General features: G+C 33.2%; 1 protein-coding gene across 1 annotated transcript in view; it reads left to right on the forward strand.

Moving 5' to 3' along the window:
- The window catches only part of UNC13C (unc-13 homolog C), an 817,657-nt gene that overhangs the window by 556,659 nt on the left and 247,382 nt on the right, over positions 1-13,616 (forward strand). The gene's annotated exons all lie outside the window — the stretch shown is intronic.

Consider the following 13,616-nt stretch of genomic DNA (forward strand, 5'->3'; position numbering starts at 1 on the left):
AAGCAATATGTATTAAAGATTGTATACTGAAGGAAAATGTAACCTCAGAGGATTCAGGATCATTGAGAAAGCACTTGTGTTTTTAATCAGGCCATTCCTGTTGCAGAATTTAGACAAGTGTCCCTTCAAGAGATTGTGCCCCAGTCCTGCCAACATGAGTCATTTTTAATATTTCTTTCAGATCATACTATATTATTTGGTTGCTAGTTGTCAGGACTGGAAATGAGGATGATTTGGGCAGAAATATGACAAGGGAAGGGTGACAGAGGCTTTTCCCTACAGTGGGCAATTTAGATGGTACTAATGTCACAATATGGAAGGTGCATGTCCCACTCCCACACTGATAACAGCAACAGTCAAATGTCAGGGGTGCTTTCTCTAATATTCAGCAGTTTAGAACTCTAATGATATCTCAGTTTTTGTTTCTTGTCCTTGGCTACTGTGCCACAGTTGAGCCCCTCCTTTATACCACCACCACCCCTGGCAATTTACTCTAAAGGCAGAAGTTGGTAGCTTCAATTCTAAATAGCTAAGCAACTATCACAACAGATCTAGAGAAGGTGTTTAAAATGAGGGAGATTTGATATCTGCCTATAAAAATCTATAGAGCTTTAGTTTAGAAGTTGCTTCAGTGGGATACAATGATTTAGCATACAGAAAATCCACTATATTTACTTCAAATGGATTTCATTTATAATTTTGTTATTGCCTAGATCTTCCTATTTCATTTCCCCACACACTAAATCATCCCATAACATCTTTTTTAAAAAGGAAGAAAGTGGGAGGAGTGGATTCAGGAAATCCAAGCTGTGCATTTATATATATATATATATATATATATATATATATATATATATATATGCAACTTTTCATAGTAGTAGCAGTAGTATTAGCAGCAGCAGCAGCAGCAGCAGTAGTAGCAGTAGTTCTCATCATCTTCATCTTCATCATTGTCACAGGCAATGGCATAACAAAGTTGAACATGATGTTATTCACTTGCAAGTAAATCTCTAGTCGAGGATCTTCAAAAAGAATAGTCAGAGTGGGGACCCTTTACCCTTGCTTCCTCACACATGCCTTCATTTCTGAACATTTCAGTCTATCCTGCCTATAATCTATCCTACAGAAACCTTTGGAATCCAGGTTCTATGACAGATAAACTCCCTTTTATCCCCAGTCTCTTATGGGTATATTTCATTCACATGAAAAGATTATTGGCTTTCTCTTAGAGACATTGAATCCCCTTCCATTATTTCCAATGCTAGCTAATTATTTTGTTATATACTAGTAAGTAGGATTGACATCTTTCTTGCTCTTCATTATCTCTTACAGACTTAACATTCCACCTTTTTTTTTCTTTGAGTCCCCCTTCCTCTGAAGTTTAAATTATCCAGTGCCATCTTCTCCAGATCCTTACTATCTACCTCAAGGACATTCTTCCATCTTGCTTAGTGTCAAATGTTAGTGTTAATTTCAAAAATATCAACAACTAGATAGCTTTTCTCTTCATTTCATGACATCATTTCCCTTCATCTCAATATTCATATGAACATTAATCTCAATATTCACATTCCCAACACCTTGACTTCAAAGTTCACTGACTGCTTCATTTCCATGCACATTGTCTCCATGTTAGCCCAAGGAAAGCACAACTTAGACCTCCTTGTCAATTAATATTATGCCACTTTAAAGGTCTTGAGTTGTGAAATTTTTCTCTGACCATGATGTCTACTTCTACATTTCCCACCCTTGATTTCTAAATTGTTCTTAACCTTCATTGAAATCTCTGACTTCTCAACCCCTCTCTTCTTTCCTAGTTGCTCATTCCTCTGATGATTCCACTTTCTTCCTTATTATACTCAATTCTGTGGACTTCTATTTCAACATTATTCCTTCCTTTACCCTTGAAAACTGCATAACCTTGGCTGTCTGAATCCAGGTGTTCTGGGTTTCAAGCTCAGTGCCCAATCCACTGTCCCACAAGGATATCCTTGGACCCTAGAGTGTTCCAGTTTCAATAATAAATTTAGAGCTAGAAGGGATCGTTGAGATTAACTGATCTCTCATTAGATCTCAAATGTCTAACTTGCTTAATTTCCTGGAGCTTAGATCCTGGAAAAAAAAAAGGTTGGAATCAGAGTAGTTAATTCATGCAAAACAACTTCTTCCCTTTTAAGAACTTTAATAATCCCGTACCTTCCAATGAAGGGGAAGCATTTGTATATTTTCCGCATTTGTGAAACTGCCTCTATGACTTTTCATATTGTTCCCTACCTAGGACATATTTAGGTGTGGCCCAGGAAACCATTTTATAGACTTTAGGATATCTTGTATAAAAACTCCAATAGGCTGCCTTTTATCAGTTTTCCACCCCCTCTTCCTGTTGGCTGTTGGCTAATTTAAAAGCATACTCAAAACATCAATAATAATTTATCACCAATTTGGACTTTATTATAGTAAGCCTTCCTTTCATATAATTGATCCATAATATGAAACCAGGATCAAGAGAGGATTGCAAGCAAATATCAATGGAAGCCACAATGGGTCCTATTATATAGAAAAGGTCTACTATTTGCAATTATTACAAAGGATTCAAACTATCTACAAGAATATTATGTAGGTAGTTAGCTGTAGTACTTCCTTTATCAATGTTTGTCAGAAACCAGTTTATTACTGGTTTGTACCTATTAAACTATTGAAATATCTCCAAATTTTCAGCTTTACATCTTGTTTGTATAGAATATATCACATTCACCATAATAGAATGTAAATCAGAGACAGTAACATTGAGTGAATTGATAACAGTAAAAAAAAATAAAGGAAAAAAAAAGAAAATGCTTCATGGGATAAAACAATATTGGGTATATTGAACTTAAAATAAATTCAAACCATTACAGCCCAGAAAATTATTAAAATAACCCTCAAATAAAAAGAAAGAAAAACAAATATAGTAGCTGATGTTGAGATAGTACTTCAAAGTTTATGAAGTGGTTCACAAACTATGAAAGAAAAATCCTGGGAATGATCTTCTGAGCAAAACTCACTTTATTGTGGACCTGCAAATCACAGAGTGAGGGTCCCCAGACACATAGCATGGTCTGTTAACCTTATCAGCTAACAAGTATTATACTTTATGCAAAAGAGGCGCATTACACACATTCCTTCCCAAAGGTGGGTAGTCAATTACATCTTTTCTTCCATTGAAAGAAAGGCAACCTTAACTTTCTGAAGGCCAGGCAGTTGTAATTCCTACTGAATAACATCTAACAAACAGTTGACTCTTCTTCAAGAAGGTCAGGTTTTTCTCATTTTTTTCCTATGCAGATAATTTAGCCCTTTTTTCATATATGGTAAAATAAAGATGACCAAGGGTTATTCTGGAGCCAAATGAACTGTCATAAATTCACAACTTCAGGAACATCTGGATGCATTCCAGGATGCTGAAGGCACATACAAACTTTCCTTTGGCAAAGTACTACAGGGGATTTAAAAAAATTTACTCACACTTTGATTACTGATTCATACACAGTTATTGAGTCTTAAATAACTAGGATACTTACTTACTATTAAATCTATAGTCACAACTTTTCACTATAATACTGAATATTTAATGAGATTACATGCAGAGTATATGAAGCTCTAAAGAGACATTAAACAATGATTATTGAAGTTGCTTATTGAAATTACCATTTACAACATATTATTTCTCTCAATTCTCAGAATAGTCTTATAAATTAACAGTAGAGGCCTTGCTGCATTACCTTAATTTTATAGCTGAGAAAACTGAGATTAAAGAGATGAAATTATCAGTACATGTACAGACCACTAGGAATAAGCAGAAGCAAAATATAAAACCAAGTTTCATACAAAACTTAAAAGCATCATGGCAGAGTGGACAAAGAGGGGCTAGATTTTTAATCAATGAATTGAGTTGGAATCTGTCCTCTGCATCAGTTCTTCCTCCCTACTCCAATCCATCATCCATTTTAGCTCTTCAAATGCAGATCACTTCTGTACCCAAAAAAACTCAAGTGGATGAATCCCTTTTACTTCTAGGACCAAATACAAAATACAAAATTTCTTTTTTCTTTTCTTTTTTTTTTCATTTCATTTCTTCTCTTTTATTTTCTTCTTTCCTTCCTTCCTTTCTTCCTTTGCTTCTTTCTTTTTTCTTTCTTTCTGTCTTCCTTCCTTCCTTCATTTGTTTGTTTGTTTCTCACTTTCTTTTTTCTTTCTTTCTAACATTCTTTTCTCTCTTTTTCACTTTCTTTTCTCTCTCTCTTTCTCTCTTTCTTTCTTTCTTTCTTTCTTTCTTTCTTTCTTTCTTTTTCTTTCTTTCTTTCTTTCCAAGCCCTTCTCAATATGATCCATTCCTTCCTTTTTCAGTCTTCTTAGATTTTACTCCCTACTAGAAACTCTATGCTCTAACTACAGTAGTCTATTGTCTCTACCTCAGAAGAAATAGAATGTCATATGTGAGACTCTTATCTCCTGACTATGAATTTTCTGTCTCTCACCATATTTGAAATACTCTCCCTCCTCATTTCTACCTCTTAGCTTCCTTGGATTCATTTATGACTCCATCACCTTCTGCCTTTCCCATATATATAGTATATGTATATATATACTATATATTTATGCATACATGTATACATATATGCATATACACATATATTCACATGCTTTCATGTTTTATTATATGCATATATGTATTCATAAGGGTATACATGTGTCTACATGCACATACACATGTCCTTATGATTATTTGCATGTTATCAAAATGTAGATTCCTTGGTAGCAAGAACCTGGTATTTGCCTAACTTTATATCTGTACATTATACAATTTCAAGCACACAGTTGGAGATGAATAAATAGTCATTGATTTCCTGACAACTATTTTCTACCTCTATCACATTAACTCTTTAAGCTTCAGTTTGTCCATCTTTAAAATAAGAAGTTTAGGCGAGAGAATCTCTAAAATGTATTCCATCTTTCACTCTATGCCACTTAGATTTATAAGGTTATGACCCAGGGAAGCTGGGTGCCTCAGTGGATAAAGAGCCAAGCCTTGAGAGAGGAGGTCCTGTGTTCAAATCTAACCTCAGACATTTCCACCCTTTTTGATTCTGGACAAGTCACTTAACTTCCTTTGCCTAGCTCTTACTGAAGCCTTGGAACCAAAACTCAGTATTGATTCCAAGACAGAAGGTAAGGGTTTAAAAATAAAATAAAATAACATGAGATTAAGATAAGTCTGAAACTTCAGTAATCATTTTGATTTAAATCCACATCCTATTTATATCAACTTTTTTCTTTTTAACATTTTTAATAATGTTTTATTTTTCCCTCAATTACACATAAAAATAGTTTTGACTTTTTTAAAAATCTGAACCAAATTCACACCCTCCCTGAAACATTAAGCAATCTGATATAGATTTTACATGTGCAATAAAATAAAATATTTTTCCATATTAGTCATTTTATGTAAGATAACTTGACTTTTTAATATTTTTGATATGAGATCTCCCTCTCTTTTCAGACAGAAAATACAATGACTATTCTCATTTCTAATCCCAATATTGTTCTGCAAAGAAGCTTAAAGCTGCTCTCTTGTTTCCAACCTGACCTGGTTCACCATGTCTGTGGCCCACCTTATTAATGCTGATTCAAGGTGAACACCCAATCAGATTTAGCCCTACACCCATTCAGAACTTCTAATCTCAAGGGACCTACAAACCTCAAGCTGCCCAGCAGCAGAGATTTTAGGCATGTATTGCCTTGACCCAGAATCATCAGTTTTTTCTAAAGATTTTTTTCCAGAAAAATTGGATAGTCCTCCATGAATCTCAGACCTCACTCTACAATATATTCCATTGAATTCATTGAATTTAAATTTAAATCCCTCTCCTTACTATAGGTATAGCATCTCTTTGGCAGCAATGCTTATCCAAAATTAATTGAAATATACATCAAGATAGCCAAGCCACTAAAAGTCTATGATGTATAAGAAAAAATCCACTATCACCTGGGTGTGTTGCCTCTTTGGCCACATCAGACTTAACAAAGCTCTCTCAAACTGCAAAGGGCAGTGGTAAATTTACATAAACATCTAAATTTGGGGATCATAAAGGAAGGTTCATGAAAAAGCTAAGCAGGTGAGCTATTCAAATCCTGGTTGAACCAGAGATGATCAGATAATTTCCTCTGGAGCATCAATTAGTATCCTTATTTAATACCCCTTCCCTTAACTTTTTTATATTGCTTAACACAACACCAAAAATAGGGTCTGATATGAAGGAAGAGCAATCTGAGATGGAGAAGCATGTATCCAAAAGGGATCAAAGAGTGTCTACTGGTGGTAGAAGGAACAAAAGTAAGAATTCATTAGGTTTACTTTAATTCAATAAGCATTTATTAAAGCAATACAAGTGTCTTCTGATGGTAGCAAGGACAAAAATAGAAATCTCTTATTATTCAGTCATCTTAAGTTATCTATGACCCTTTATGACTTTTTGGGGGGGTTTTCTTAGAGAAGATACTAGAATAGTTTGCCATTTCCTACTCCAACTCATTTTACAGATAAGGAAAATGAGGTCAACATGGTTAAGTGACTTGCCTAGGGTCACCCAGCAGGTAAGTGTCTGAGGCCAAATTTGAACTCAGGAAGCCTTCTTGACATCAAGCCTGGAACTCTATCAACTCCACTATACATTTTAAGAATCTATTATGTTTACATTAATTCAATAATCTTTTATTGTGTTTATGATATTTGAGGTATTGCACTGGGGATACATTGATACAAATGAAACAGGACTGGGTCACAAGAAACTTGCATTTTAGAATCCCCAAAAGGGTTTCGAGAATGGATAGTGACAATCAAGATATGAGACATAGGCTTGTATTAGTCCAGTACTGGCTGAGTATAGAACTAACCAAAGTGAGAGGGGTATGAACTTGCTACACTCAGATAGAAGATCAACTTGCTACAAGTCTGTAGGCTTGTGTGCACGCATTCTTGGCTAGGTGTAGCTTCTTCAGTTTCTCTAGTCTATGGCTGAAGAGTTTCTGTTTTCACTATTTACATTGTTCTTTGTAGCAATGACCAAAACCACATAGTTTAATAATCTTTGGAGTTCATTGGTAGTTCTCTACTCTCAAGAAAGGAATAAATAATGATCAAAATTTTAAATATGCCCCCTAAAACTTTAATGTCCCCTCTCCAATTTTTTCTTCATAAAGGAGATAATCAATGATTGACCAGAATAATAGTTAATGTAAAGAAATGGGGACTAGCTGAATAAATTATGCCTCGTGGATATAATAGAAGTAGAAAGGGACAGTTTCAGAGAGAACTGTGAAGACTTGAATGAACTGATACAGAGCCTGGAGAAAAGCCAAGAAAATGATTTCTACAATTAACAGCAAATGACTTTGAAAAATTTAAGAATTCTGACCAATGCAATTACTAGTCAACAATTCTAGAATCCTGATAAAGAAGGAACTTCCTGACAAAAAAAAAAAGGTTGGCTTAAGATGAAGAATAAGACATATTTTTGGACAAAGCCAATAGAGGGATTTGTTTTAACTGACTATGCATATTTGTTACATTGGGTTATTTAATTCCCTTCTTTTTTCTCAAGATGAGTAGGGAAGCTGATAAAAAAAGGAAATAAATTATTGCTAATTTAAAATATTTTTTCAAATGAAAAATAAAATTAATTTAGAAAAGATTTTAAAGTAATAAAAACTAAAGAATAAAAATGTTAAAGAAATAAATGAAGTCTACCAACATCTAGATTCAAGTATAATATATGTATATATTCTCACACACACAAATATATATATACATATATATATATATATATTTCTAAGAACTAATTTCTTTGGCAGACTCTATGACCTTCTACATAAAAATTGTTTTGTTCTTTACTTTCCCTGAATGCCCTGAAGTAAGTTGTTAAAATTAATCAACTATATTATACTAGTGCTTGAAATTACTGACCTATAAAAGCTCTGAGTTGTGATTACATAATTTGTACTCCATAGCTAGACTTGTGATTAAAGGATCTAAGTTAACACATTGAATAATAATAAAGTCAATCCCACAATGAAAAATAGCAACTGAAAGTGCATAGATCTTGGGCATTCAAATATAATTTATTACTCTGAGACTAATATAATAAATAAAATTAATATAATAAATGTAATTTAGTATTCAACAGTCATTACAGGAAAATTCACTTAACTGACAACTAATAAGACAGTTATTCATATTTCATTCCACCTGTATGTTCTAACTTGTTTTCATTAAATGTAAGATTTTAACTTAAATTGCTTCCACATTTGACATTTATCCACCATTTTCCTGGCATGATAAACAGCAATCAGTTTGACCACTAGAGAGATTAACTTATTTGGTTGAAATCAGAGCAAATGTTCTTTTAGTTTAAAAATAAAACTCGCTTTGACTGGTGAAGGGAGTATAAGAGAAAGCAAGGCTCAGGTAAATTGTTACATGGACTAATGAAGCATTGACATTTTATTCTGAAGAACTCTTGCCAAGAAGCAGTAAACCTGTTTTCAGGGAACTGCCAAGGGTTGCAATTTTATAGGCATAATACTTTGAGAAAAGTCATAAAACTTTTTCATGAATATGAGTATCTTAATGCTTGAAATCATTAAATTTTGGTAATCGCTCTGTGTTATGTGCCCACCAGTGGTCTAGTAGATGGAGCCATGGGATCTGAGATCAGGGAGATATGGGTTTGAATACCACCTTAGATACTGTCACCAGTCAAGTAACTGAAACTCAACCTCAGTTTACTCATGTGTAAAATGGAAAAAACTATTTCATACTACTAAACTGAGAATCATAGGATCATAGATATAGAATGGGAAGAGATCAAAAGAAATAATATATATATGTAAAGCACTTGGTAAACCTAACACTATATACATTATAATTAGAATAATAACTATATTTATATAGTGCTTTAAGGTTTGCAAAGTGCTTTATACTGGTGTGTACATATAATAAATAAAATATAACATGATACATATATAATAACTGTATATATGTATATATGTATGTGTGCCCAGAAACACATGTACTTTAGGGACAGTGGATAGAGAGCTGGGACTTCAGTCAAGCAGAGTCATCTTCCTGAGATCAAATCTGGTCTCAGACATTTACTAGCTGTGTCCAGTTCTTTGTGACTTCTTTTGGGGTTTTCTTGGCAGGGATACTAGAGTGGTTTTCCATTTCCTTCTTCAGCTCATTTTAGATATGAGGAACTGAGGCAAACATGGTTAAATGACTTGCCCAAGGTCACACAGCTCTCAAGTGTCTGAGGCCAGAAGATGAATATTTCCTGAATCCAAGACCAGAGCTCTATCCAGTGTGCTTTCTAGCTGCACACACTTATTGTGAGACTGGCCAAATCACTGAATTTCTCAGGATCTTATTTCCCTCACCTACAAAATAATCTCTACTGATGCTAAAAATCCTTTGCAGCCCTAAACCTATGATCCTGTAAACCTTAGCACACACGTCAGGAGTAGAAAAAGTATAAGGAAATGAGAAATAAAAAATTCTTGACCAAGCTAAGAAGTTTTGTGGCCCTTTTCTGGAACACTAATATAATAAGAAAGACCTACTTTTAAGATATAAAAATGGGCTTTAAGTTGTGAAGCTACTTTAAAGCAAAATTGGTAATTTTGTTCAATTCTCTAATAGATTAGATCTGCATTAATAAGAAAAGGAAATAACTACCCAGATTTTGAAAGTCAGTTTTTCATTTTTTTTCAGTTTGTAGCCAAATCCTTGTTTGTGGAAATCAATTTCCTGAGGTTTTCTCATTGTGCTTTGGATCCTTATTTATTATTTCATGTAGAGCCTGATGTGAAGAATTTAATGCTGCTTTAAAATTCTGATTGCCATACAAGTTTAATGTTATTGAAGACAGAAAAAAGGTGCTGTTGAATGACATATTTTACCATTTGTATTAAAGAAATTTTGTTGCTGATCTTGACAGTATGGAATCATGATTTCATTTTTTGCAAGTTTTTACATACTATTATTTTCAATATCAATGTATTCATTAAAATTCATTACTATTCTTTTACATTAGGGAAATATACAGGTTGATCTTTTTAGAAATAAGCTTATGGTTATATTTTATTTTTTATTTCCCAAATTTCCTCCTATGTATCTCCTACTTGCTCTACCCAGAGAGTCATCCAATATACTATATAGTATATATTTTAAAAAGAAAAGAAAAGAATGACAACTAATACTTCCAAAAAAACTTACAATATGTTAATTGTTCCCCTTCCCCATTTCTTCAATGGATTCAATGGATTGTGAAAAGCATTTTCTCATATCTCTTATTTATAACAATCTTATTCTTTGTAATTTTGGAACATTCATTTTCACTCGATTTTTGGCTATTATTCTTTCCAGTTACATTGTTGTGGTCATGTATTATTTTCTTGACTGCTTACTTTATTCTGCATCAGTTCATGTAAATCTTTATATGCTTCTATGCTTTCATATTTGTAATTTCATACAGTTTGGAGAACAAATTGTTCACCAAAATGATCATAGCTCTACCAATAATAGTGTGATTATCATTCCATAATCCCTCCAACATTTACTATTGCCATTTTTTGGTCATTTTTACCAATTTACAGAGTTTAAGGTCAAACCTCAAGGTATTGTGATTTGTATTTCCCTTAAGGTACATTTTCTGCTAACAAAACAGCTAATTATTAAGTAAAAGTCACTGCTCATGTATGGAGAGCAATTCAGTAAAACCTACCATCACAAGAATGAATTTCCCCAAAGGGAGAAGAGGCAGGAAATTTTGGTAGACTGAATTTTCTGGTGAAGGTATTTTGCCTCAATTCCCTTAAAATATCTTTCTAAAGCATATTAACTCCCCTAATTTAATAAATACAGTACACAAGAATACAGTAAATCAATTGATTTTTCCCTTTTCCTCTTATGCACAGATCTGTAGTCTTAAGAATTATAAGACAATCCTTCAAAATACTTGAAGACAGCAATGTCATCCTTATGTTTTCTCTTCTTTAAACAAAATATGTTCAGTTTTTTCAACTATACTTATATTTAGTGATCTTATGCCCTTCTTCATCTTAGTTAGAAAAAAAGAAATTTCCTCTGGGAAAAAAAGATAATTTTCCTAAAATGTGGAAACCCATTTGGTAGCTATATTGCTATTAGAAACTATACATACAATGTACAGATTGCATAAAGATCAGGGAATTTTTAGTGTAAGTAATAAAGTTTGATGCAACTATACTGGCAAGTTTTTTTTTTCCTCTGAAATGAATTTCATTGTACTTGAAAAAGGTTGATATGTTTATAATGGACAGAGAGACTTTATGTCAGTCACAGAGATGGGATCTCCTTGAAAAAGGTCTTTGCTTCTCTGTAAGGAAGATTGAATTTAATGATTTTTAAAGTGAATTCTAAAATACCTGTCAAGATGAATTGGCAAATTGAATCTTCCATGGTAGCCAAAATTTATGAAGAAACATCATGAACTTTAAAGTCTTAAAACTACCTGATTATACTTTCTTTTTCTTGGTATTTACTTTTCTTTAGTAATCTGACACTTTGTTCTGTTTTATGAGAATTGGGACAAAATGGTATGTTAATATAGCACAAATGCATTCCATCCAAGGCTGAAAAACATTTGACATCAACAGAAATTGTCTATTTTCTAACTTACTACTTGTGAAATAGGACTTAATTGGCTAATTTCTAGGTGGCGATTTTGACAAAGCTGCTTCTAGGAAATTTGTGCTTATTCTGAAAATGATGCTCTTTGCCATACATTTACACGAGTGGGTCTTGATGGGAAATTCACCCAACACCTGAATATTGTTCACAAAGTCATTTCTGTAAGTGTCCTATTGAAAGAAGCCTTCTTACCTTTATGAAAATATATTCCAAATACATTCCAATGTCCAATGTGTGTTATATCTCTAAAAATAACCATGTCTTGTCCATTCTTGATTGACCATGGTTATACCAAGTGATCAAGGCAGTCTTTAAATTCTTTGCTAGCTCTAGTTTTTCTTTTAAACATAAATCATGAACATTTCTGCAGTGGTAATAGAATCTTTGTTTTTTTAAATTTTCCTCATAGTTAATTTATGGAGTCCATATAATATATTATGGGCAACATATTTGCATAACTAAAAGTGCTATATGAATATGAATAATAATCTGCAAAACAGATATTTGTTATTTGTAGCATAGGAGTCAAAAGCAATGAAGGACATTGAATGAGCATTGTGTGTGAGGCCCCTGCCAAGATGTGCAATGCTTTAGTGAATTTCACAATAAATAGCATATCCACAAAGAGCTTATAATCTAATAGACAACCAAGAATAAACACAAAGAAATAAAAATAGAACCTTAAAAATGATGAAACATTTGTTAATGATTGTGGTCCTATAATCAATCCAGGTAAGCCTGGAGCACCAACCAGTTGATTAAACTCAGTTGTTTTGGGTTTCCTGATTTATTCAGAGTGACACAAGAAAGTATTGTGCATGCAAAGAGTATTGGGTTGGTAGTCAAAACAATCTAGTGTCCTAAATGATCTGGGTAAGTTCTTTAAGCTGTGTTCAAATCACCGTGTCCAAAATGAAACTTGTTCTATTTCCCCTTAACCCATCCTTCTTCCTAACTTCCATGTTTAGAATACCACCATCCTTGTAGTCCATCCTCCATCCAGGTCTGTCAACTCAGAGTAATCCTTTACTCTCTATTCCCCCTCCTTCCTTTCTGAAGCATACTCAATGTTACCAAGACTTAATGATTCTGCATCCACAAAATCTCTGGAATCTTTCCCATTTTCTCTATTCATCCTAGCTCTGACTTTATCACCCTTTGACTCAGCTATTACAATAGCTAAATCCCCCAGCTTCTAGGCTTTTTAGTCTATCCTCCACAAAGCTGTCAAATTAATATTACTAAAATATAAACTTCACTATATCATTCCTCTGCTTAAGAAACACTAGTGTCCCCCTAGTGCATCTAAGGTAAAATATAGATTTCTATGTGCTTTTTGACAATCTGATTCCAACCTAGCTTTTTTTACTAAATTCCCATTATATTCTATCATATATTTTGTTTCAGCTGTATTGGTTTATATTTTTAATCCTCCTTCCTTAGCATTCTTTTTTCTCAGCATTGCATCTTTGTAATTGATATCCCCATACTTGCAACTCTTTCTTCTTATCTCTACCTCTTGGAATCCTTGATTGCTTTTAAAGCTCATCTCAAAAGAAAAGAATGATTGATATATCTAAGATGTATAAAATATAAAATATATGTATTTTACATACCAAAAGTATGGAGTATGTATTTATTTTCATAGACCTTCTTTGGAGCCATGATTGTTCTTGGTAACTTTATAATATTCAGTTTTGATTGTTTTGTGGTAATTCTTTTCATTTGCATTGTGGTGTAAATATGAATGTTGTTTTCTTGACTTTGCTTATTTGTTTGTTTATTTGTTCAACATATTTGTTCCATGCTTCTCTGGATTTATTATATTTCCAACAATGTAGTAATATTC

This window comes from Monodelphis domestica, chromosome 1 (assembly GCF_027887165.1).
Source record: "Monodelphis domestica isolate mMonDom1 chromosome 1, mMonDom1.pri, whole genome shotgun sequence".
Lineage (NCBI taxonomy): Eukaryota > Metazoa > Chordata > Mammalia > Didelphimorphia > Didelphidae > Monodelphis > Monodelphis domestica.